At 40.3% G+C, this 24,665-nt stretch overlaps 1 protein-coding gene across 3 annotated transcripts in view; it reads left to right on the forward strand.

The window, feature by feature from the left end:
- The window catches only part of DAAM2 (dishevelled associated activator of morphogenesis 2), a 202,292-nt gene that overhangs the window by 6,097 nt on the left and 171,530 nt on the right, over positions 1 to 24,665 (forward strand). The window contains exon 2 of one of the 3 annotated variants that reach the window (XM_039697967.1): positions 12,704 to 12,840. The gene's annotated coding sequence lies outside the window, so the exon portion shown is untranslated. Of the gene's footprint in view, positions 1 to 12,412; positions 12,550 to 12,703; positions 12,841 to 21,183; positions 21,336 to 24,665 lie in introns of those variants that run through there. The other 2 variants (XM_039697968.1, XM_039697966.1) reach the window with 2 other exon arrangements.

Here is a 24,665-nt window from a genome sequence, read left to right on the forward strand (position 1 = left end):
CATTTAAATATTTCTTAAAACATTTCAAACAGGCATACTCATCAGTAGCATATTGTTGCTGATACTTTTGTAACTAAGAAATATTTTGAGTGCTTCCATTTTCCAGGAAAGCTCAGTGCTTTAGAAATATTAAAAAAATTAGGGTATTTTTAAGTAAATCATGCTGGTCTTTAAAAATCATTAATCTCTTAGCACGCTCTTGGTCCTGTACTGCCATCTGTTTTCTTTCAAATCTCCAGAAGGCTGTGACAGAAATACGTGGGAATCCATGTTGTTCTGCATCAGCCTGCCAATTCTGCTCCTTTGCTTGTCAGGTCAAAGCAAACAACCATTTCAAGAAGGAATGAAACAACTGGGGAACTGTTTAAGCATCATTGTCTCTGCTGATCCTTGTGTAGAAGTTTCCTGGACTCTTCTAGAGGTGTAACATGATTTCCCTTTAACAGAAATCCATTGTTTTCCCCCTAGTGTCTTACAACAGTCCATTCCCTCTGAAAACATGTAGTCAATAAATCATCAGCCTACAATACAGCAAGTTCTGTACTTTCCGTTGGTTTAAGATCAAACCCTGAATGCTGTGGGTATTGTATGACCATTAGTCAGATTGTTTCTGATACAGCTGGGTCATGTCAATGGACTGTTCCTATTTGACCACAAGTTAAATGCTGAGAATGTTTTCTTGTCTGCAATCATACACTGTATAAAAATGTGAGGATAAATCACATATATATATATATAGCAGATAAAGTCAGCAGCTTATTGTTTGCATTCAGCACTTTCCTCTGGAAAATTTTCAAGCACTTCACAAATATTAGTGGATTTAGCATTTTGGGAAACTGAGGCACAATTTTCTCAGAAGCCTGCAAACTAATGGGAGTCTGTACTATCACATAAATACCCTCACTGCAGGTAGGTTAGACCCATTTTTTCATACATCTTTATGTCTTCTGAAATGTTTGTGCAGCAAAGCCATAGTTACTAATTAAAATATTACAACATAATCTTAATAAAAATTATGTTGCTTTTAGTCTCCTGTCTATATACAAGCCATATATTCACCAAAATCTATTTCTCCCAGAAGGCAAGAATGTCACTATAATCTTAATAATTATGTTGCTTTTAGTCTCCTGTCTATATACAAGATATTCACCAAAATCTATTTCTCCCAGAAGGCAAGAATGTCACCCTGTTGCAGAGTGCGTACTTTCCATTTTTACTCCCTCCCTCCTGTCTTCCCAGAGTCTTTAGTTACAATCTCCCATTCTTCCTACACTCCAGACTTCATTTAGGTTTTTGCCTGTATTGAGACTATGGAACTTAGGTACTGCTGATAATGGCTGTAAGAGAATTTCCCTACTAGGTGGAATGGGTTTATTTGTTAGATAAAACAGCGTACATCTGTAGAGAAGGTTTGCCAGGATATCATTTTTCCTTACAAATTTTAGGAATAGAGCCATCCACCAGTGCAGACAATCTTGGTTTTCTTACTGAGTCACTGACCATTAAACTGGGATGCCTGGACTGTGAGTACCCTCCTTAAATCCATTTGGCAGAATCCTGACCCCCCTCCAGGCAGGTGACCCCCATCAGCATCTGCACAACAGATGAAAGAAAGCAAGACCTTGACCAAACATGAGGGGACTTCAGTCCTTTGCTACTTTTGCAGCCGTGTATACAGCGGGAACCAATTAAACTGTTTCTAACAGCTGAGTGCACAGAGAGACAGTTGGTTTTGTTCTCACTTGAGCTCTGATGTGTCAGCATCCTCCTGCACTGTTATGCAGGGATAGAGTAATAACCATGCTAGGGCCTTGCCAATATGAACTGTCTTCCAACTGTGCCCTACTGAGATATGAACTTGCCCTCTTTGCTTGTTTCATACTTTTACTGCCCTGTGGGTCAGGCGTCCCAATGAGTGAATCTCTCTGGCTCTGTTGTAGAGGCCCTGAAATGTGTTGCCAATGCCAGAAGTACAAAGCTTGACCTTAGCCTTTCATCGTCAGCAGGATTCAGGCAGTCTGTGTGAATGCTACACAGTCTTTGGCACTCACCATTACTAAGCTGTAGGGAGAAAAACAGATGCATTTTCTGACTGAAAATTTCTGAAATTTTCCTTGGGGGACCCATGAATTGTTTTCCAGCTGTGTCAGGACTTATCTAGAATAGCTTCATGTACCTGCTGGGGACATGTGTTGTGCTATAAATGCCCTACTGTGTCTTTCATGACACATTTTCTGTTAAATCAGAGGCAACATTTAGCAAGTGACTCCTCACTGTCTCATCCCCTGCTTACTTTCAGTGGTGATATTTATGATGTTCACATCTATTGGGACATCTCCAGGGGCCCCTACTCTTTCTGATTTACACATCTGTTAGTGCAGCTAAGCTACTGTGGAATGGGAATCTCATCTAGGAAAATACTGTAAATACAAATTACAGTTGACTTATCATAATGTAGTAATATTTTCATATGGTGTCACTGTACTTTTATCAAAAAGCAATGTAAGATTGCCACTTCATCAGCTCTGAGAATCAGTTTTTCAATTACTGGCTTTGATTCTTGCAATATATGTCAACATACAATTCAGATAACATGCACATCGATATTTTGGGGTTTTTATCTAATTTTGACATAAATAAAAAATTATCTCTAGTTTTATGTATTTTTATCCACAGAATGGACTAAATCTTATAATCTCTAGAATCAGTGAACAGAGGTCAGGGAGATGATATTATACCTCTGTACAATGAAATACCTAAGTTGTCATTGTCAGCTGCTTAAAATTAAGAATGAAAATTGCTGCCTCATTTCAGACTGGAAAACTTATCTAATTGCTTCCCATTGGTCACTTGAAAAGGCACATGTTAATGTGTGATAGTTTCTGAATAAATGTGCTGTGGAGACTGCTGGACTATGTGTCTAGTACACAGTGTCTATGATTGTAGGAAACAGGATGTGATGACCTTGTAGTCTTATACTGCCATGAATGCACATGACCCAGAATCCAAGTGACCACCCCACAGACTCTGGTGACATGTGGGAGTGCAGAAAATTAAAATGGAAGCAGATGGTGAAAAAGTACCCTCTGTGTTTTGCTTTGTCTTTTCTTTGAGGGACATTGCCTGAAGTCTTTGATCCAAATAGCCTGCTGAGGAAACATGTCTCTGAGCTAGGCTGAAACAACACTGGGAACACTGTCTACAGTTCTGGGTACTCAGTGCTAAGTGGTTACACAGTGGAGGAGAGAGATAGGCAACTTTTGTTTTTTCTTTGAGCCATTTTTAGTCATGGTCTCAGGATTCTTGAGCTCCTTCAGGAATAAACCTAATTCACAAAGAAGCTAGAGGGAGCTGGACAGTTTGATGCCAGACTGGGGGCCAATGCCTCCAGAGAAAAGGGAAAAACTCTTTAACTTTCATTAGGAATTCCTTCATTGTAAATCTTGGGCTTGCTTCTGCTGGCTAACCACTGCCATTAACTTGGGGTATGTGCTTTCCAGTGCATTATCTATATCTTTGTTTGTCTGCTTGCTTGCTTGCAATGGAACAACCAAGGCTACACAAAACTATAAGGTTTATTTCTTAACTTTTCTGTACAGAGTATGTGAGCTTAAATCCATGAGCTCTCTATTTTCTGATATTTGTTGCATTTGGAATTTTAAAGCTTCTCACCAACCTTTTGGAGGCCTGTTTCTAGGGCTGAGTTTTGCCATTTGATGTGGATCATACACACTGCATCTCGTGATGCTATCAGGGTGGGAAATAATGGGCCCTGTAGCCTCAGTGAAGCTCATGGAGAAATTCACTCATGGGTGTCACAGAAGCAGTTTTCCCAGTTCTGTGATATTTTGTCTAGAAAATCTCCATGCCACGCTGGATTTATTTAGTAGCTCTGGGCTTCAGTTATCTCTGAACATCCCATGAAGCTTTAGGGTCACAGCAAACGTTGTACTGCCCCTAGGCGAATGCAGCCAGACTGGAGTTTGTTCAGCGGTCATTGTGCCTGGCTCTTAAAACACCAAGCTCACTTTTACATATTCACTGAGACACAGTAATCACCACATTATACCAGCGTCTGTGTATCTGACACACCCAGTGATTTGTTTGCAGACTTTCCCACACCCTCAGAGTTGCTACTTCTTAGTTTGGGTCATTTTTACCGTGTCTGTGTCAGGTGTCTTTTTCACTCCAGATATTTTTGGACGCAGCTGGTTATAGCAGGTCATGAGGACAACGCAAGTCTGCCTTTTGCAGCCCACCTGTGTTGCACCATTAGAGAGCATTAAAGCAATCAGGGAACTGATTGATTATTTTAAGTGCCTTCCAACTGAACTGTTCTAATTTTACTTCTATTCTACTCCTACTTATGGAAGGTTTTTGTTGTTGTTGTTGTTAGGCTTGGAGGCTTGGTTTGCTTTTTTTTTACTTTTTTTTTTTCTTGCTGTGTGGCTTCTACCCATGTGTTTACCATTGTTCATTCTTTTTGCCCTCCTTTCTTTATGCAGCAGAGAAATATCATAGCACTGAGGATCTAAGATGGGCATAACCTCACCACACTGAACCACTGGGCCAACAGAGGCCTTTTATATTCTTACTGTCATTTGGTATCAGAAAGAGGAATTTTTAGACTTCTTTAAATGGTCTTTCTGATGTGTCAGAATTCTCTGTGGTTACGTTTATCAGTATTTTATTACTTTTTTTTTTGCCTTGTTTGACGTGTGTCAGCTACTGAAGGTTCTCTGCTGTAAAATGTGTCAGAGGTGACTAAGTGTCTCCTTGTCTGCCTGCTTTGCTAATTGTGCTGAGCCAAGTAGTATCTGTTGGCTATGCAGGCATGGAGGGTGAGGAAGGGCTTCATCAACTCAAGGAAACGAATGAGTTGTAGGCAAGAGCTATGATGCTGCTTTGGCCAATAATTACAGGCTGCAGACTTCACAGGTGCCAAAAGCTAAGTGAACTCCATCTTGCTTAATACTTTGATGAAATACTGAAGGGTATATGAAGCAGTGCTCATCACTTAGAGGCACATATCAATTTTGAATGAGGTCTAAGAAAAAAAACTGGGGAATTTCATATTATAGGATATCAGAGGTTTTTTTTCTGTGCTCCACAGTGCTTTTGAGCACTAAACTAGTAATCTGTGAGGAAAAAATACAACAGTTTAGACTATCAGAAAGCATAACTTATAAAATGAAGTAACATTTTTTGGTCAGTGCTTTATTTGATTCAGCAATATACATAGTTCTCAGATACTTATGATTAGGTACACTAACAAGAGAACGCAGCTTGATATAACAGACTTTGATCTCTAGTTTCTTTTTGTTTTATGGTTGCTTGTTTCTGACTCAACACAGATTTTGAACAAACTGTCCCCTTCCAAAAATTGCTAATATAGATGGTCCATTGGACTCCACTGCTCTGTGTCTGGGAGTTGGGTTCTACTGGTACAATTACATGACAGCATTTACAAAAATATTTCTTGTCTGTTGATACTTCAGCTTTTGTGTTAAAATTTTATATCATTTATGATGCAACCCAAAACACTGCAGCTCTAACAGATTTTGGCTTTAGCCTGTAGGGCTTGGGTTTTTCTTCAGAACTGGTGAGCATACACATCACCAGTTGACTTCAAAAGAAGTTGTGGGTGCAGAGGCATTCAGTCATTTGCCCAAGGTCAGGATCAGAGCTCCACAGGGCAACTCCTGGCTCCAAGTGAATAAACACACATGCCAGACCGGTAGAAACTTCTGAGCTGTGCAAGGGTCTTGTGTAGCTGCACCTTTAGAAATGGGTCTTGTCTTTCATGATCAGATTTAGACAGCTACACTTTTATAATGATAATAGCTATTGCCACCTGTGCAGTGACAGTAACTACCAGGTGAGTAGGAACTATTGTACACTACTGAAAGTGTCTTTTCAACTATAATGATTGTTTTTGAAATATCACAGCTTAGGAATTGCTTGAAATGTTCCTTCTGTGTTGGCTTGACCTACCTGCTTGCAAAGTGCGAGCCAGTGCTTCATTTTCTATCTCACTTACCTAATGACTTACCTTGCACCAAAAATGTGTTTGAACAATGCAGCAAGCCCTGCTGGTTTTGGTTTGTTTTTTTGTTTTTTTTTTTTTTTTTTTTTTTTTTTTTGGGGGTTTTTTTTTTTTTTTTTTTTTTTTTTTTTGTTGTTTGGGGTTTCTTGTTTTAGTTTTGTTATTGTTTTTTTTGGGTTTTTTTGGTTTTTTGGGGTTTTTTTGTTTTTTTTTTTTTTTTTTTGGGGGTTTTTTTTTTTTTTTTTTTGGGTTTTTTTTTTTTTTTTTTTGTTGTTTGGGGTTTCTTGTTTTAGTTTTCTTGTTGGTTTTTTTTGGGTTTTTTTTGGCTTTGGTTTTGGTTTTGGTTTTGGTTTTTTTTCATATCCGCTGCAGTAGGTTTAAGGCTTACTATAGGAAGGAGCATGTTGGAGTGCCACCACAGCCTCATTCTTCCTTGTAGTGTCAGCTGAATTGGGTAGGAAGTTCTGACTGCACCTTTTCACAAGGTCCGTGAGCTCTCATTAGCACACTCCAGTGACTGGGGTGCAGCATGCTAAGCAAAACCTCCACATACTTCAGGAATAATGTAATCTAGTTTTTGTCTGAGGTCTAAACATGATTTATCTAATGGTGATTTAGAACTTAAATAAAAGCAAATCTGGAAAAGTGGGCTAAATATTTTTCTCATTTAGCTGAGTTGTCTGAACACTGGGGACTAAGATGAGCTTATGCAGAACCTTCTAACACTGAGTGAGTCAGGTATGATTATCCCTCTTTTAGAGAGTACAGAGTCAGAGACATGAATTGGCTTGCCCATGCCCACACAGAAATGCTCAGGTAAAGTCAGCATTACAGCTTGGTTACTCAGAAGCGCACAGATGTGCAACATGTATTGAACTTCTTCCCACCCTAAGTGCCATAAAGACTGCTTGCAAGGTTACACTCTTATCTTAATAACTTTTATGAGTATGGATTTTCTCTTCCATTGTGATTTTCTTTTTAAGATAAAAATAATTATGACTAAAGCGAAGTATTTCAACATGCACATTTTTATCTTCATTGAAAATATTCAGTTCCTTGGATCTGAAAATATTTGTACCTGTAGAACTTTCTTTTATTAGCTCTTCTGGGTAGACCAGTACAGACTGGTGAAAAGTGAGAAAGAACATATGAAGATTTTCAAAAGTGATTGACGAAAATTTTCCTGTCCCTAGCAAAGCACAACACCAAAAATAAGAAGACAAACAATTTAAATTAAACCAGTAAGTTCTAAATGTTCAGAAAACTTCAGGTTGATGCTGATGCTGAGACTTGGGTTTCCTGCCTCTTGACAATTTACCAATACTTTTGTCTCTCCCTTGATGTTGGGCATAACTGTGTCAACTACCCTGTGTGCCAGAGTAGAATCTACAGGCCCTTTCCTTTAAAGCCTTTGGAATTTACATAACCCTGCAATTGTAGCAATGCAAAATGTGGCTCTGGTTACAATAACAAGGGTTTAGGGAATGCAGGGAGAGATTGTAGCAGCAAAGGCATAAAAGTAAAACAAAACAAAACTCTACATGCTGTTTTAATTTTCAGCAGCCACGTGAGAACTGTCCTGCAGTTCCTGGCTATAAATAAATCTCTGCCATCATAGGAAGACAAAAACCAAAACAGTTCACATTCCTTCCAAATTTTCTTAAGATTATAAAAAATAAAGGAATGGTAAATATTTCAAATGTAGAGTGTGTCTTTGCTAAGGAATGTCAAATTATTACTCAAGGGGGTTGATATTTGCATTAAGTGAAGAAATTTGGCATTAAACCTCTCCTTCCCTGCTCCATCTCCGCCAGCTCTTTTAAGAAAACCACTTAGGACTGCATATAGAAAGTTTGCCAGGGAATGCTTCTTAGAACTTCATGCATTCACTGCCGTAGTGTCAGCTGAGGCAGGAACTTCCTTTGAGATGAATGAGCATTACACAGAAGTATGACTGTTGCTTCTTGTCAGATGGTACATCCTAGTTCTTTTACATGGTGTGTTAGGAAGGTGGAGACGAGGATCACTTCATTGCATAGTGAAATGCTGTGGCACTGATAGATGTAGATGTGAATACTGAATCAAACAATGCTCATACCAAAAGTAATACTATAAGAAGAAGCAGGCCTGCTTGATAAGTAAGATTAGAGTTATTACTTATGTTCGAACAAAGATTTGGTCTCCTGTTCAAATCCAGTTTTTTCAACAGAATGAAAAATTTTTACAATTGCAAATGTTGTAGGACAAGCTACCTCACTTTTAGACTCAGGGATGAGAAGATGTAATGCCATGTAAATTGCATGTCTAAAGATAGCTCTTCAGGGAATAAAAGGACAGACTGGATCATGAAATGATAGCAAGGACATGAATGGAGATAACCTTTAGCAGAGAGCCCTAGAGTAAACAGGCCCATGTGAGGGTTTCTGTACATTAATGAGGTGAAAAGATTTTGTTGAAAATTCTTATAAGGTAGTACTGCCTTAAGTTTTAGCCAGTCTAAGGCAAAAACCTAAGTTGGTGAAGTCCCAAGCAGTAAGACTGGAGACTGTGAAAGAAGTATCAACATCAGCAAACTGGGAAGGAATTGTGCTATACAGGGAAACCGATTTAAATTGGCCCTGAGCTGTGGTATTGATTTGAATGGGCATGAGGTCTGCCAGAACAGTATATCTCTGAATTTCTGAGTAGTCCCTAAAAACATAGGAAGCAAAGCTGCAGCAGAGGAGGAGTCTGATGTTGCTATGAAATGGTTCTCCAATTATAGGATCAGTTTCACACTACCTCATCATGGTGATGGACCACAAGACATTGTGAGAAATTGTGGAAATAAAGCAAAACTTTGGTGGATGTCTGTTATAGATTAAAAAAAAAAGAGTAAAGGACATCTTCTTCAGACAACTGAAGGAGGCTCATGGACCACCTCAATGTCTGCTGGAAGAGCAACACCACAGAGCACAAGAAATACAGGAGGTTTTTGGAGTGATGACAATTTCCCAACACAGATAGTGGTTGAGCTGAAGAAAAGAGTCACTCTACTGGACCTGGCATTTACAAGCAAGGAAGAACAGACTAGGGGTGTGAAAGAGTAGCTTAGGCTGCAGTGACCATAGGATGGCAGAGTTAGGATCCTGAGAGGAGGAAGCAGTACAAAAACCAAGATAACAACCTTAGAATTCAGGAGAGCAGACTGTGGCCTGATCAGGGACCTCCTTGAAAGAATTCCACCAGACATGGCCCTGGCATGAAGAGAGGCCCATGAGAATCCAGTGATTTTCAAGGAACACGTCTTTTAAACTCAAGTTCATAGTGATGAGCAGGGAATGAAAAAAAGGTGTCAGGAGGCATGTGTAGGTAAGCAAAGAGCTTCTAACTAAATATAAAGGAAGTTTACAAGAGGCAGGAGTATTGTCAGATGACTTGGAAGGAATATAGAGTCACTATCTGAATGTGTGGAAATGGGATACGGAAAACCAAGACCTACCTGGCCATGAGTCTGCTAAGGGACACACAGGACAACAAAAAGGGTGTCTAAAGGGAGAATGATTGCAAAAGAAAGAGGGCAAAAATAGACCAACTGTTGAATAGTCTAGGGAACCTGCTGGCAAAGGACACACAAAAGGAGGAGATGCTCAAGTCTTCTTCACTGGAAGAACTCACCTTGAGAAATTCTATGCCTGTCAGACCTGTCAGCTAAAAAAGGATGAGATGCTCAAGTCTTCTTCACTGTGTTCTTCACTGGAAGAACTCACCTTGAGAAATTCTATGCCTGTCAGACCTGTCAGCTACAATGTATGGCATAAGGAACATTTACCCTCGATTAATAAAAATTGGATTAGGGAATATTTAACTGAACTGTACAAATAAATAAGTCCCTGGTACCTAATGGGAACTACCCAGAAATGCTGAGGGAGCTGTTTAATGTCAATGTGAAGCCACTATTGATTAGCTTTGAAAGGTTATAGCCACTGGGGGAGATTCCTGAGGACAGGAAGAAAGCAATTGTTATTTTTATCTTCAAGAGGGACAAGAAAGGTTGTCTGGACAGGATGGGGATCCTCATCTCAATCCCTAGAAAGGTGAAGGAATACATCATCCTAGAAACCAATTCCAAACATACGAAGGGCAAGAATATGACCAGAAGTACTCAGCACAAATCCATAAGGAGAAATCATTCCTGACCATCCTAATAGCCTTCTGTGATGAGATAGGGAGAGACTGGTAGATGCTGTTTATCTTGACTTTAGTAAGGCTTTTGACACTTTTACATAATGTCCTTATTGAAAAACTGATGAACTATGGGCTAAATAAGTAATTCGTGTCATGGCTTGGTAGATAGCTGAGCTGCTGGGCTAGAAAAGTTGTGGTCAGCAGCAAACAGATCAGCTGCAGGCCACACAAATAGATTATCCCAGGTTAGTTCTGGGATACAAACTGTTTAACATCTTCATTAATGGCCTGTGTGATGGGACTGACTGTACTTTAAGCAAGTTCGCTGACAACATAAAACTGGGAAGAAAATGGATAGACCAGTTGGCTATACTGCTGTTTGGAAGCATCTCAATAGGGATCTCATGGAATTCAACAAAGAAAAATACTAAGTCCTTTTCCTGAGGAGGAAAAGCCTCATACATCAGTGCAGGCTGAGGCCAACCAGTTGGAAAACAGCCTTGTGCGAAAGGACCCAGAGTTCTGGTAGGCAACAATTTCAACATGAGTCTGAACTGTAGCACTGTGGCAGACAACAGCCTTGGACAATATTAAGAAAAGCTGACAAATTATCTTTTCTCTCTCCTCAACAATTGGTGGGACACATCTGGGATGTTGTGTCCAGCTCTGGGGTTCCGCAGGGCAAGAAAGATATGGAGAGAGTGCAATAAAGGGTTGCAAAGATGGTTAAAGGACTGGTATATCTGACATAGGAGGAGAGAATGAGAGACCTGGGACTGCTTATGTGCAGAGTAAAGAAGATGGAGCCAAACACTTCTCTGTGGTGCCCAGTGGCAGGATGAGAGCTGATAGGCACAAACTGAAACATAGAGAATAAACATAAGAAAAATAATTCAATGTGTGTGTGATCAAAACACTGAAACAAATTGCTAAAAGATATTGTGGAGGCTACATATGTGGAGATACTCAAAACCAGACTGCATGGGGCTCCAGGCAACCTTCTCTAGTTGACTCCTCTTTGAGCACAAGTTTCAGAGGAGATGATTGCCAGAGGTGTCATCCAGTCTTAACTGTTCTGTGCCCTATGATACCTATTTTTTTTTCTCATGGCTGAGTCAAAGCAGCTCAAGAATTGTGATCATAGCTGGCACTTACTTTTTGGTCCAACTACTATTTGTGATGGACTGTCCCACATCTTCTTAAAATAAGTGACAGCAGAGCAAAAATCAGGAATTGTGGTAGAAGGTTTTTGGGGGGTGGGGAATTGCTTCCTGTGCTATATACAGTTTGAGGTCAGGTAGAGAACTCTCTTGTGATTCTAATGTGGTGTCTTTCACCAGTATCAAGCACTTATAGGGGGGTGGGGAGAAGAGAGAGAGACAGAGAGGCCTGAATTTGGCTGATGTTGATAGACCTGTGTTAAAGTTGATACTGTTACTTCATGGGGTTAATGAAGGAAAAACAAAGCCTGTTTTTCTGTTATCCCCCAAAGACCACAGTTTCTATGAATAACCTTAAGGCACACATGGAGAAATTGACAATTCTAATGATGTTTCTCCTAAAAGAGTTTAGTTAAATACCATGGGAAGCAAACAAGGAAAAGGTCGCCTTAATGGTATTTCCTAAAGTGGCAGTACAGCAGCATTTGTGGAATGTCCTAGAGCACACTCATTTGGCTTTAATAAAAACTAATGAAACAGCAAGAAAATTAGCTGAATGATAAAAACAAATAATTAAAACCAGATTTCCTTATAAATCCTGGAAATCATCTATTTAGAGCATCTGATAGAAAGAAGACAATGCCAGTAGTTCTGTACCATCTGAAAAACATCTTTTGTATGTTAATCATGATATGTGCAGAGAAAAGGTGTTTCTTTTACTTTATGATCACTTATGATCCCTATACTCAAAATTAATGTACAGAGTAACAAATCAATTTGTCCACAGTGCAGTTGCAATCAGTGTTGAAGATATAGTGGAAAATGTGAGATATTCATCTTGGATTTGATTGTAGCATATATTGAGAGCACTGCTCAGTGCTTGAGTGGACAAGTCCTGCATTGAAAATAAAAGAGACCATATAGGAACCTCTGTACATATTTCTTCTGTAATTTCATTTGAAAGTGAAAACACATTGGATATGCCTTTTATATTGAGAGAAAGCTTAAAAGAGCTATTTATTTGCAATTGTTTCTCTAGACGACCATCTCTGCAGTCAAAGCAGCTGTACTAATCCATCTGAAGGGCGGTGCTTCCTACACAGTGAGGACCTGAACTGAACAGAGACCTACAGAGAGAGAGAGAAGAGCGAGTCAGAAACGACACAGATCATCCAGGTTAGTACTGATTTGCATATGGGGAATGGGAGAGGAACAGAATACCATAAAAAAACATTTAGCTATAATTTTGTTTTCTTAAACATGTATGATGTATGCCTTTTATATTGAGAGAAAGCTTAAAAGAGCTATTTATTTGCAATTGTTTCTCTAGACGATCATCTCTGCAGTCAAAGCAGCTGTACTTATTCATCTGAAGGGGGGCGCTTCCTGCACAGTGAGGACCTGAACTGAACAGAGACCTACAGAGAGAGAGAGAAGAGCGAGTCAGAAACAACACAGATCATCCGGGTTAGTACTCATTTGCATATGGGGAATGGGAAAGGAACAGAATACCATGAAAAAACATTTAGCTATAATTCTGTTTTCTTAAACATGTATGATGTGTCCTACATTCACCAGGCAAGAGGAACCTTCTGCATACTGCAAGGTGGTAAGATGGTTTTTCAACTTGAGAGCAAAGTTACAGCAAACAGGGCCTCACAAGCCCCAATAATGGAAAAACAAAATGTGTTTAGAAGCAGCACATTTCCTAATGGCATAAAAATTGTAGCCTCCAATCCCATCAGTGTTTTTACCCCATCACCATTTCAGCCGAACAGAACTGGTATCTAGGCTGTACTACAAGTGTTAGTCATACCATTACTCTGTCTGAGGGCCAACATATCAACTTGGTTTTGATTATAATTATAGTCTAAACTGGAGCATTTCTTGTAAGTTAGTAAATAGACTTATTGGAAATGGTAGTTTAGTAATGTTCTTGATTTTATGCTCCTTCCTTCCTTCCTTCCTTCCTTCCTTCCTTCCTTCCTTCCTTCCTTCCTTCCTTCCTTCCTTCCTTCCTTCCTTCCCCTTCAGTGTTTTGGTATATTAAGAATTTGTGCATCCAATTTGTCCATGAAGCCTAATTACGCCTAGTGTCTCATGATTTCCAGTATCCTTTCTATTTTTTTCTTGTAGACTTGCAACAGTCATTTACAGAGACAAAATAATGTGAAACCTTTTCTTCCCATGGTATTTGCACTTTATATGAAGCAACACTGTGAAGTCTCGTGACCCAGTTCCCTACTGACACCAGCTCTGCAGCAGTATTTACATGAGTGTAATGTGAGTGTGGAGTGTGGCTGAGTTAACAAGGTGCCTGATGTGAGTGAGCAGGGCAGTGGTAAATCAGTGGTCAGGGCTCAAGCTCCGTTGTCCTTCTGATGAACTGAGCAGTAAGTTTCCTGTGGTTGTCTCTATAGGCATGACACTGTCTCTCTGTCAGTATCCTAAATAGTTTCCACAGCTGTTAGAACCTCACAGACACCAATACGAAAAAATACAAGTGCTAAATTCAGATTCTGTCACATGAAACAAAATAGGATGTTTGGCTCACAGCTCCAGTTTTCTATATGTGTATGGTTATGTATTCAAAAGATACAGATTTGCTGCCCATAATTTTAAAACATTATTTTACATCTTTGAAGTCTCTTGAAAAACTGAGTAATTCATTTCTGATTAGCTACATCCCTCTAGGTGACCAGATTCTTCTCTGCCATGTGCAGTGGTCCAGGAGCAAACAATGGTTTGAGGGGCTCAGTCTCTGTGCATGAACATCTTGCACAGAATCAGGGCCACTACCTAGTTAAATATGTGCTGCTCTCCTGGCATGCACCAAGTTTCCCTCCGGCTCAGACTGCCAGGATGGAATTAAAGCTTGCAGAACCTGGGTGTGCCCCTCTTCACTCAACTGCTTCACAGAGAAAGAAATGTATTTTTTTGTCTCCAGAGCAACTCTGCCTTCTGGTAAACACACATGTACTACTTAGCACCTCACCGGAGCATGGGTGCTCAGCATTCCCTATAAAATGAACCCTCTTGCCAAGTACAACAAAGACAGTTTTCTTCTCTCTTGCCCTCACCCTCACAGTCAAACAGATTTCCAAGAAAGCAAGTCAGCATCCTTTGCCTAGAAGAAAGGAGCCACCTTTCCGTAGGAACATTGTCCCATTTCCAGGACTCCTAAGCATACAGGAATTCCTGTAAAGAAGGTCAAGTATCCTTTAGGAAAGTGTGTGTCACAAAGTAGGACAGATTTCATGTGATGAAAATTATATTTAAGAAAAATCAGGGCAGGTTAAGAGTGGTGTAATAGAGGGAGGGCAAAAAACCCCAAAGCAAAACAAACAAAAACCCAAACCCAAGCTAGACTAAAACACCAAAGCCCCCAAAGCCAAAATAAAGAGCTTGGCTATCAAACACTGAAACTAATGTCATTTGCAATTAATTTCTATAATAAGGTCAACTGCTTTGCTAATTGATTTCTGCTTCTTACTAGGAAATCAGTGCTGCTGATTAGTTTGCATGTAAACTTCCAAGAATATGAGTAATCAGAGTTTAGCAAGACACACCAACTGAAACGAATTCTTCTAAATCTTCTGCAAAAAATATACAGTAAACAAATGTTGTCCCCTGTGGAGCATCACTGCTAGAACCAGGGCTTTTTGCTCCAGCTACTTTTTTTCCACTGAGATGCTACAAAGCACTTAAAAGCCTGCAGAACTGGGTATATTGAAATAATTTTCAAAGGAAAAAAGTGAGTTTTCTTGGTAGAATAGGAGCAGTGGGACAGCTCAGTCACCAATTCTGCAAAAAGGAGGATATTTAGCTGGAGTTCCCTGGCTGCTGAGCAGCTGTTTCAGGATCCAATAGTAGCCAAGTATCATTTTAAAAATCCCAAGGCCGCTCTATTGGCACTAGGGTCTTAACATGCCTCTGTCAGCTTATAGACCACAGAGTTACAAGAGCAGTTTAAAAACTGACATTACTGTTTCATTTTGGTTTTGTGTCAACCAGTAGTCAACAAGACTAAAGTATCTAGCCTAGATCCTGCATCAGAATAAGAAGGGGAAATAGCCTTTCCCTTTCCATTTCTCTGTTCCTTTGATAGATACCACTTTGGTTTTTCCTGGAAGTCACTGAGATCTCTGTGTTCATAGCTGGAGACTAACTTTACTTCTGACTGTATCGATGCCCTTTTCTTGGTTGGAATAAAACATGTTGATCTAGATAATTGCTAATTAAATGATGGTCAATACAACATCTGGTATTTCCTAATCACTTCCAAAACTTAAAAAGACCCCCACATCCCTCCCCTCTATGCAGCTAAACAAGTCCATGTGCGTATATCAGGGGAATAAAAAGGAAAACAACCCCTGATCATTCAGAGCCCAAACTCTATTAGTGGAAGTTTATGTTGCAGTGCAGCTTAATGAGCTTGGATTCTTTTTCAAAAAGGTAAAAAAGTCCTTCAAATGAAAAACATTGAAGGATGTCATTAAGCAGATCATTATTGAAACAGCTGTCTAGGGACAAGCTCATGCCAGCCACCTTAGTTCAGGTATTTATTTAGTAAAATGTAGACAACAAGATATTCATAATAATTTTTGTGATACAGATCACCTGCCTGTATCCTGCATCTTTCTGTAAGATGACATTTGGTAGAACAGAGATTTTTAAAATAAAAATTGTTCCTCTGGAAGATGGGAAAATATATACACAATAGAAGGAAGCAATACAAAATGATGGGGAAGGCAGAGGAAGATTGCAGTTAGAGGGCACAAATTAGTGGCCTCTAATTTGCTAAATGAAATTCAGCTGAACAACTCTTTTTCTAAATCTCTGGTCTGTGCAAGATGTCATGAAGATGTTCAAAATGGTCATAAGGTGTTAGGTGTGAACATAACACAAATTTCTTCAAAGGAGGCAAATGAAGCCATGATGAAGTTGCTGACTACAAATATTTACAGTTGTCTGGGACTGGTAACTACCTTTAATTGCCTACAGATGATCAGAGTTTTAGGGACAGGAAATTTAATCTAATTCTGGCTGATTCTGACTCTTTTGCCTTCAGGGATGTGGGTTTGAGTTGGGCTGTTATCTGAAAATGGAGGTTCACTTTGAAGATGTTTGAGATATACCAAGCAAAACTACAGGGAGAAAAGAAACAACTCCTGTAAAAGTTGCATTTTTTTTTTGTTTTACTTTCAGTTGAGGTAAAGATGACTCACTTTCTAAAAGCTCCTAAGCTTCTTCTTTTTGAAGGGTAAATGCCTTTCTTCTTTCCATAGCTGTTATCCAAGATGCAGCAACTACTGATCTCTCCTCTCCCCTCCCCTCCTTTCCCCTCCCCTCCCTTTTTCATGTTCCCCTGCCAGCACACAACTTGTGCAGACCACTTACTACATCTTAACCAATACAGGGGCAAGTATTTAACAGGCTTGAGAGGCCAATAAAAGACAAGGAACTGTAAAAAACACAGAGAAAAAGACAAAAATTGAAATGTGCTGCCTCCAGGAAGGTCCACCAACATCTTACTATGATGGATACAGATTTGAATGCAGTTTTAGTTGACTTAAATTATGTGGTGTAGGCCATTTTATGAAAGGGAAACCCAACCTTTTCATTTAAGAACAATTAATAGAAGTAGCTTGATAACTAGTACATTGATTTCAGGCACTTTCAAGAAATTATCTTCATATTGAATGCTGTAACTTCCATTAACTATATAACTTTTACAGATCTGATAAGGTTTAGTTCCTAGGATCAAATTTATTTATATATTCCTAACCATTTTTTTGATTGAGAAAATAAACTCACTAAAAAGAAATGCTTGTGCTGGGTTTGCAGTGGCATCTTACAAACTGTATTCTTCCACAGTGTAATGAATGCTGCAGGAAAATAATGACACCAGAAATAAATCATATGCAAGCTAACCCTGTCACAGTTTCCCTCAAACATCTGCCTGAATATACTCATATGTAAATGCATACATGCATGTACAAGTGCGCACATACGTTATATGCTCATCAAATGCAAAAAAAAAATCTTGTGGTATTACAAGTTATAAATTTTAAATAATAATGAATGTCATTTCAGATGAGCTTTGTCCAGATCTTTATTTTTTAAAAGTTCAAGGCAGGTTGTCAAAGTGATCTATCAACAACATTAAAGATGTTGGTTAGGTTAGGATTGAAAAACTTTAATCTGAAAAAGCATATATATATATTTAGGAGGATTATATAAAGTAAACAAATGTACATGCATTTCTGTTGTATTGACTATACATGCCTCATTTCAGCCCCTCAGCAACAGGGGACAGAATTTTGTGTGGTTCATTGGTAAGTGACAATAGCCATGGATCCACCACCACATTACATCCAAGGTCAGTGTATAGCAGTAACACTGCTCTGTGTTTCAGACTCAAAATGCTGTGTGGCATTTCAGAGAGTGCAGAGATGATGGGAGGGTAGGAAAGTCCTGTTAGTCCTGTACCCTGTGGTGACTGAGCTGCTGACCCTGTGGCTGCACGGGGTGGTGGTGTCAGGCAAGGCACGCAGCCAAGTGCACAGAGCCGTGGTGTTTACTCTCACTGTCAGATGGAGCAGGCAGCCTGGCACTGGGTCCCCTCTCACAATGGACACTTTTGTTGTTACATTAATATACCCGTGTCCTTTTGTTTTGATGAGGGATCTAACAAACACTTCATATCTACAGAGATGCTTTTGCTTCTGTCTTCTGAAAGGAATACGGTTTTGAGCAGCAAACAATTTTCTATGTCCCTTTCCCCTTTTCACTCCTAACTATTGTGGGCCCTTATACACAAATAATGCTACAGCTTTTTTGGTTTTGACCTTTGTCTTCAGAAGCTAGAAACTCTTGTGAAAATAGGTGATTTCTTTAATAGTTTTATACCTAAATTTAGAAGGAGCTGCCTTTGTAGGTGTGTTTGTGCTGCCTTGCAAGGTAGACGTGATACACTGTTCTGAGAAACAAACACACATTTTTATTTTTTGGCACATTTGGCAGGACTTTTGGTTTTGCTGTCCACTATAAGCTAAGACACCAAAATATCTTCCATTAAATGCCATTTCTTGTGCAAGGGGAATACTCCACAGAATCAAATATTTCTGCAAACTGCAACACTTTTCAGTTTCCTTTCAGTATTTAATAATAAAAAACTGGATTTACCATAAGCTGTTACTAATGCAAGTATTGAATTATGTAACACCAGAGTTTAATGTACCTCGTTGTAATTGAGCAAGCAGAGTCACAGAAAGAATCAGTTATTACCTAGTTTCATTTACTGGTGACTAAATATTGAAGCATGCAGCAGAATTCAAATTCTATGTCCTTGTTTAATATACCACACATTTCTCCTACAGCCAGTAATAGAAAACAGGAGTTGTGCTGCAGCCATGAGACAATGCTCTGTCAATGGAACATCCAGATGCTGTGGTGAGAGGGGGGCCAGCTTTCACATGGGATTATGAGGAGAGTAAGGAGCAACATATGTCAGGAACTGCAGATATTCCTTTTTTGTCTTAACATTTATGGTGATGAGATCATTCTTTCAGTGGCAGTTTCCTGCTGGCACTTTCTGGTGTTTTGCATATTCTTGTTTTGTGTGTGTGGAGCAGCGGAGCATCACTTTAGCTTTTCCCCGGCCCCTAGTTTCTCTCTATCATTGGTATCTTTGCCATTCAATTTCCCATCCACTGCAGCACCTTATCCTATTGTCTTGTAGACAGACTCTGCCTGCTTTGAACATATCAGAATAATCTTAGCTATGGCACTAAATGGATGACCAGCTTTGTCTTAAAGAAGGGTGTTTCATTAACTTTTAACTAATAGGGCCATTTATCTTTGCTACATTGTACCATAATAAATGGTTCGGTGTGGAACTGTGAGCAGGGAGACAGCCTTGGTAATGTGAGCATGCCTAACCCCTGTGCCCTGCTGCTGCAGGTTAGATTCTAGGGCTGGATACAAGTCTCTATCTCCAGAACCTTTGCTGTAGAAAGGAGAGGGATGCAAGAGAAGGAACTGGTTAATCATTCCCAGGTCTCCTTTCAGGCCTTCTTTCCTCTTCCAATGAGAAACTGAGAAGTTAAGAGGTGAGGAGGGGGGAACCAAGGCAGTTAGATGGAGCTCAAAAGGTAGAGATCAGCTACAGAAGTATGTGGCATGCAGAACGGGGAAAGAGGGAGTAAATGTGGAAGGACTTAGAAGAAGAGATAAAATAAGTGGTAGCTAGAGATGTGAGTGGGAAGTGAGGATTAATAGACCAATAGGAATGTGTGAACAGAGGGGATGACTGATGGAATTAAGATCTGTTCTGCCATGCATTGCATGTAGTTTGCATATGTAAATAATACAGAGCTTTCTCAGGCTTTATGCTGAGAAAGGCAGGAGCATAGTACAGCTCATACTAGAGGAACTCTGCTGGGTCCCTGTGGTTTCATAGAAGGCTCATAGTGCTGAGTATTGTAATTTAGTCATGTGGCCCAATGGCTACTTTGCTTACAAAGCAGAAGGTACACATGCCAGTAGTTAGCGGGAACCTACTGAGCCTGTTTGTGATGGGCCATTATCATTAAAATGGTTGCATTCAGTTTTTGGTTTGTACCCATGTTCTCCTCCATAGAACCAAAGAAACAGAAAGAAAGACATCATGGATAGCAAACAATTTGTACCTGTTCTGTGCTTATTGTGCATTGGTTTAAGTGAAGGCAGAGAGGACAGGACAGTGGTGACTTGGCCTCATCTTGTTTGGTTTGGCCTGCAAGTTTGAAGGCAGCATTTTCCTCCTGTAACTAGTTTTCTCTGGATGTGTCATTAAAGATACACATATCTGTCTGTGTATATATATGACTTTGCCTTGCAATATGTGTTGATTGGTATTGTCATCATGAGAGTTCAGTTATTACAACAAAAATGAATGTCTTACACATACAAAGAGCAAACCATATATTTCCATGAGAAAAAAAAAGAGATACTTTGCAGATGGTGTTACTATCTCTGAATTTCAGTGTTTCTATTTAACAGAGAATGTGGTTTCTTTCACTGCAGACAGCAACACACACGAGGCAGACAACTTCTCAACATTAATCTAGCAATTAAAATCAGATACAGTTAAAAGTGAAGTAAGAAATCAGCGAACATGATAGAAACAGTGGTTCACACGGGACTAAAGCTATCTGGAGAATGAATGGAGAGAAAAACTAGGAAATGAGGGCTTTTTATTCAGTTAAATCATATCCTCTCCCTTACAGGGAATAAAATCTCTTAAGGTCAGACTGAGCTGAGTGCCAGGGGAAATCCCTCACCCCCGCTGCAGACCAGGTTTGGGGACAGCGTGCCGCAGCGTAAGTCATGGAGCAGGAGGCTGGCGAGGGCGCGGTGGTCCCTGCCGCAGCCGGGATGCTGCGCCCGCTGCCGGGGCCCCGTGCGGACCCCGCCGCCTCCTGCCACGGAAGCCAAGATTAAACCCCGCCACACCTCGGGCGCATAGCTGCGTGGAAGAGCGTTCCCGAGGCACGTAGGAAGGCGCGTCTCGCCCACGGCGATGGTTTCGGCGGCGCTGAGCGCCCCTCGCTCCCGCCCGCAGCGCCCCCGAGCAGCGCCGGCGCTCCCGCAGCCCAGCGCTCCGCCGGGCCGGCGCGGGGCCCTTTAAGAAAGCGCAGCACAGTAGCAGGGGCCGGCCCTGCCTCCCGCAGCCCGCAGCGCTGGAGCGGCGCTGGGGAATGGGAAGCAGTTCCTGGTCCGCGTCCGAGAGAGCGCACGTAGCAGCAGCAGCAGCAGCAGCAGGAGCAGCAGCAGGCACCTCACATTTAAATACTCTGCAGCATCCAGCGCGGGGATCAGCGCTCTGCCTGGCTCCCTGACACGGGATGGACGTTCCTGAGCACTGAGCTCAGCCGCTGTAAAAAGCAAGTAGGAAAATATACATCTGGATGAAATTGGTAAGTCAAACTAGAATCACATCCTCTTCCTTGGACTGCAGTTTTCCAGTTTCTTAATTTGTCATGTTCTTTGCAAACTTTTTTTTATTTTTCTTTTTTTCTTTAACTTTTAAACAGAACAGCTGGGAAAACATGGAGGCAAAATTAAAGTGTAAAAAACTTTGACGATTTGTCACTGTTTGTGCTCCTGTTTTTGAAATCCTCTTTCCACATAGAAGCTTTGCTGCAGGAGTGAGGAAGGAGAAACCAGCAAGTGCTGTTGTGTATGGGGGGACAGAAAGCTAGTAAGAGTTGTAATTGGCTTTTCCTTAGGACATGATTGAAGATCTCAAAAAAGAAAGAAAGAAACAAACAAAAAGCCAACAAAACAAACCCCAACTTTCAAGAAGCTTGAAATGGCTTGTCATTTACTTTTCCAGAGTAAACACAAGTCTCGTGTTGAAGTCATAAACGCACTGAGATTTGTACAGCAGGCAGAAGGAGCTTTTAAAAACTGCGCTGTCAGTGTAAATCTGGATGCCAAAGTATTACCGGGCAAATGTTGCATATATTTGTTTAAATGTAAGTAACGACATCGTCAGCCCCGGGAGGGCAGAGGCAGGAGATGCCATTCCCCCCGTGGCGGACAGAGGGCGCTGTTGCTGCACCCGGCATCAGCCTCCCTGGCACGGGGAGCTGGTAAAAATCCAAGGGAAAATCGAGGGGAGGCGAGATGTTTTAAACCATTAAACCAGCAATTGTTCACACTAGTGCCAAGCTATAGTATCCAGTTGGAGCAGCCAATGTTTTTAATTTTCATTACCTTAAGTCTTGGGGGTAGTTTTTTTGTTTGATTGTTTTGTACAAGATGATCTGAATTACAAAGATAAATACATTAGAGCCTGGTTATGACCTTGTTATCTCTTCTGGAGTGTGTTGTGAAGTCATACTGGATCAAGAAGGGAAGGGAAAGTGTGGAATCTCTTGACAGAAATGTTACTTCAGTAGTGGTGTAGAAGATGAGGAAGAACTGTCACTCAGTGTTAATCAAGTTGGAGGCTGGAATTGGATGTCTGACATGGGAACATATCCTTTGTATCCAGTGCAGATGTACAGCAAAGGTTAGAGATCTACAAGTGACTAAGACTGTAAACCCTAATGACTGAATGGCATACTGTTAAGTAGTTTGGGAAAGGGGAAGGGTCATGTCCAGGTGCACAGCTTTCCTCATAGAAACCCCAATACTGCTACAAGAGACTGACAGTTGTGCCATATTTCACCCATATAAACAAAGAGTTAGAAAATGCAGCAATACTCTCTTCACACCTTTCTGTGTGTATACTTGCTTATGTATCACCTGAGGTGTAAAATGTTCTTCTTTGTGGAGTAGGAATTTGGGTTTACCTAAATCAAAGGCTTTAAAGGAATGAAGTCATTATTTTAACTAATGCAGCTCTCTTGTCAGTAGGGAAGGACCAGAGCTGTCAATTTCCCCTGTGATCCAACCTCTGTTAGAATTTGATGTTTCTATCGTGACCCAGGGCTTTGGTTGTGCCTCGAACAAGACTTTTCTGTCTGACTGTATTCCTGTTACTTACAAATCACTTGAAGTGGAGTGGAAAGATTTGCAGGTTTTGAGTCCTTAATGTGAGACATGCTGGGCAAAGCAGATTAAAAGAACTGAATGACCATATGGAACACAGTCATTCTGACTACCAATTATTATGCCTCATTGAAAAGTTTAGAGTTCTACCACTTCTGCTGAATCAGTGGAGTATGTGAAGAGAAGACAACTTTCTTACCTGCAAGAGAGAGTAAAGCACTTATTGTACGGTGGTGTATCCATGTGATGTTAGTAGTTTTTCAAGACAAAAGCAGACATTTCTTTGTACTCCTTATGCTTCATTAGACATCCAGTTATGAATGGCCTGTAACAAGAATTTACTGCATCAGAGGAAAGATTTCCCTCTTCAGTTCCTCTCTGAACTAGCAGGCATTAGTCAGGTGTCTGACTGCTGCCTCAGTAACTTATTGAGGAATCTCCTTCACTTCCCTTCAAGCAGATTGCAAGTTCATTAAGAATGATAGTGCCATCAGACACTCTGAGGCACATTTGAACCTAGCAGATGCTTGCCTTCGTAGGAGGCTAATTTATGCATTCAAAGTGCCTCCTCCACCATTGCTGATGTCCAGCTAAGCTCTTAAAAGTTGCATCTCCCCACTGTTTGTCTGCATTACGTTTAATACGGTTGCTGTAGTTGTTTCAGTTTAATCCTCCTAATTGCCTATATTTAAAGTTAAAATCTTTTCTTCACAAATGGAGATGATAATATGATGTGCCAGATCTGATTTTTACTGTGTTGTTTGGAAATTCACTTTAATATTTGTTTTATTTTGCTCCCAAGTGGTTTACTTCAAGTTACTTTGTACCTGGGAGTCAACACTGTAAGTCTGTCTGTGGCTGATGCTGAGGTCATGCAGTTAACTCCTGCAGAGTTCCCAAAACATTAGCTTAATATGGCATATGCGTGTGATATTTAAAATGTAAAGGGATCCTCCACCTGTATTTATGCTAAATTAAAGAAACAGAGCTTCCTTGAATAGCTTTTCTCATTAGAGACCACTAATCTTTTTACCTGCCAGTCAATACTTAGCATGCTGGCAGTGCTATAAATTTTGTGACTGCCATTGGAGCACTTGTATACTACTTGCTTACACTGACAGTAACTCTGCTAAATGAGTTTAGCCAGAGCAAGACTCATGATTACTCAACAAATTACTGTCAGCTTGAGATCTAGTATATTTTTCATGTCATTGTTTCACAGACCTTCAGGTTAATTAATCTTTGAGCTTCTTATAATAGTTTATTTGATGAAGCTTAATGCAAAATCCTTTCTCTTAGAATTTAAGGTTTCCAGCCTTACAAAGTGCTGGATGTTACCACAGGTTATAAAGGTTTGCTGGTGCTCACACAGCTGTGGTGAATTTGGCCTTGTTCTTTGTTGCAGGTAAAGCCTCTTTCTTCTTTATACAGGAGAGCCAGGATCCCAGCTTAAAACCCCAGTTTCATATCAAAGGCTGACTGTGCGGGTAACAGGAACTTGCTCTTTTCTTTAAGAAGTGATTTTGTAGTTTTTTTATACTGAACAGTGATAGGTGTGGTTTTATGTCTGATTTATTTGTCTGTCTCTACTTCAGCGTTTGGAATGCCACATTTTCCATTACATGTGGGACAAGTTTATCTGTAAGTGGAGACCTCTCAAGATGTTGTCCTGTGCAAGATCAAAACATGTTAACTTGCACAGAATATGAAGGAAAGTAAATAAGATTTAAAAGCTCTGAAGGTAGATA

The sequence above is a fragment of the Passer montanus genome, unplaced genomic scaffold (assembly GCF_014805655.1).
Source record: "Passer montanus isolate IOZ18808 unplaced genomic scaffold, ASM1480565v1 scaffold12, whole genome shotgun sequence".
NCBI lineage: Eukaryota > Metazoa > Chordata > Aves > Passeriformes > Passeridae > Passer > Passer montanus.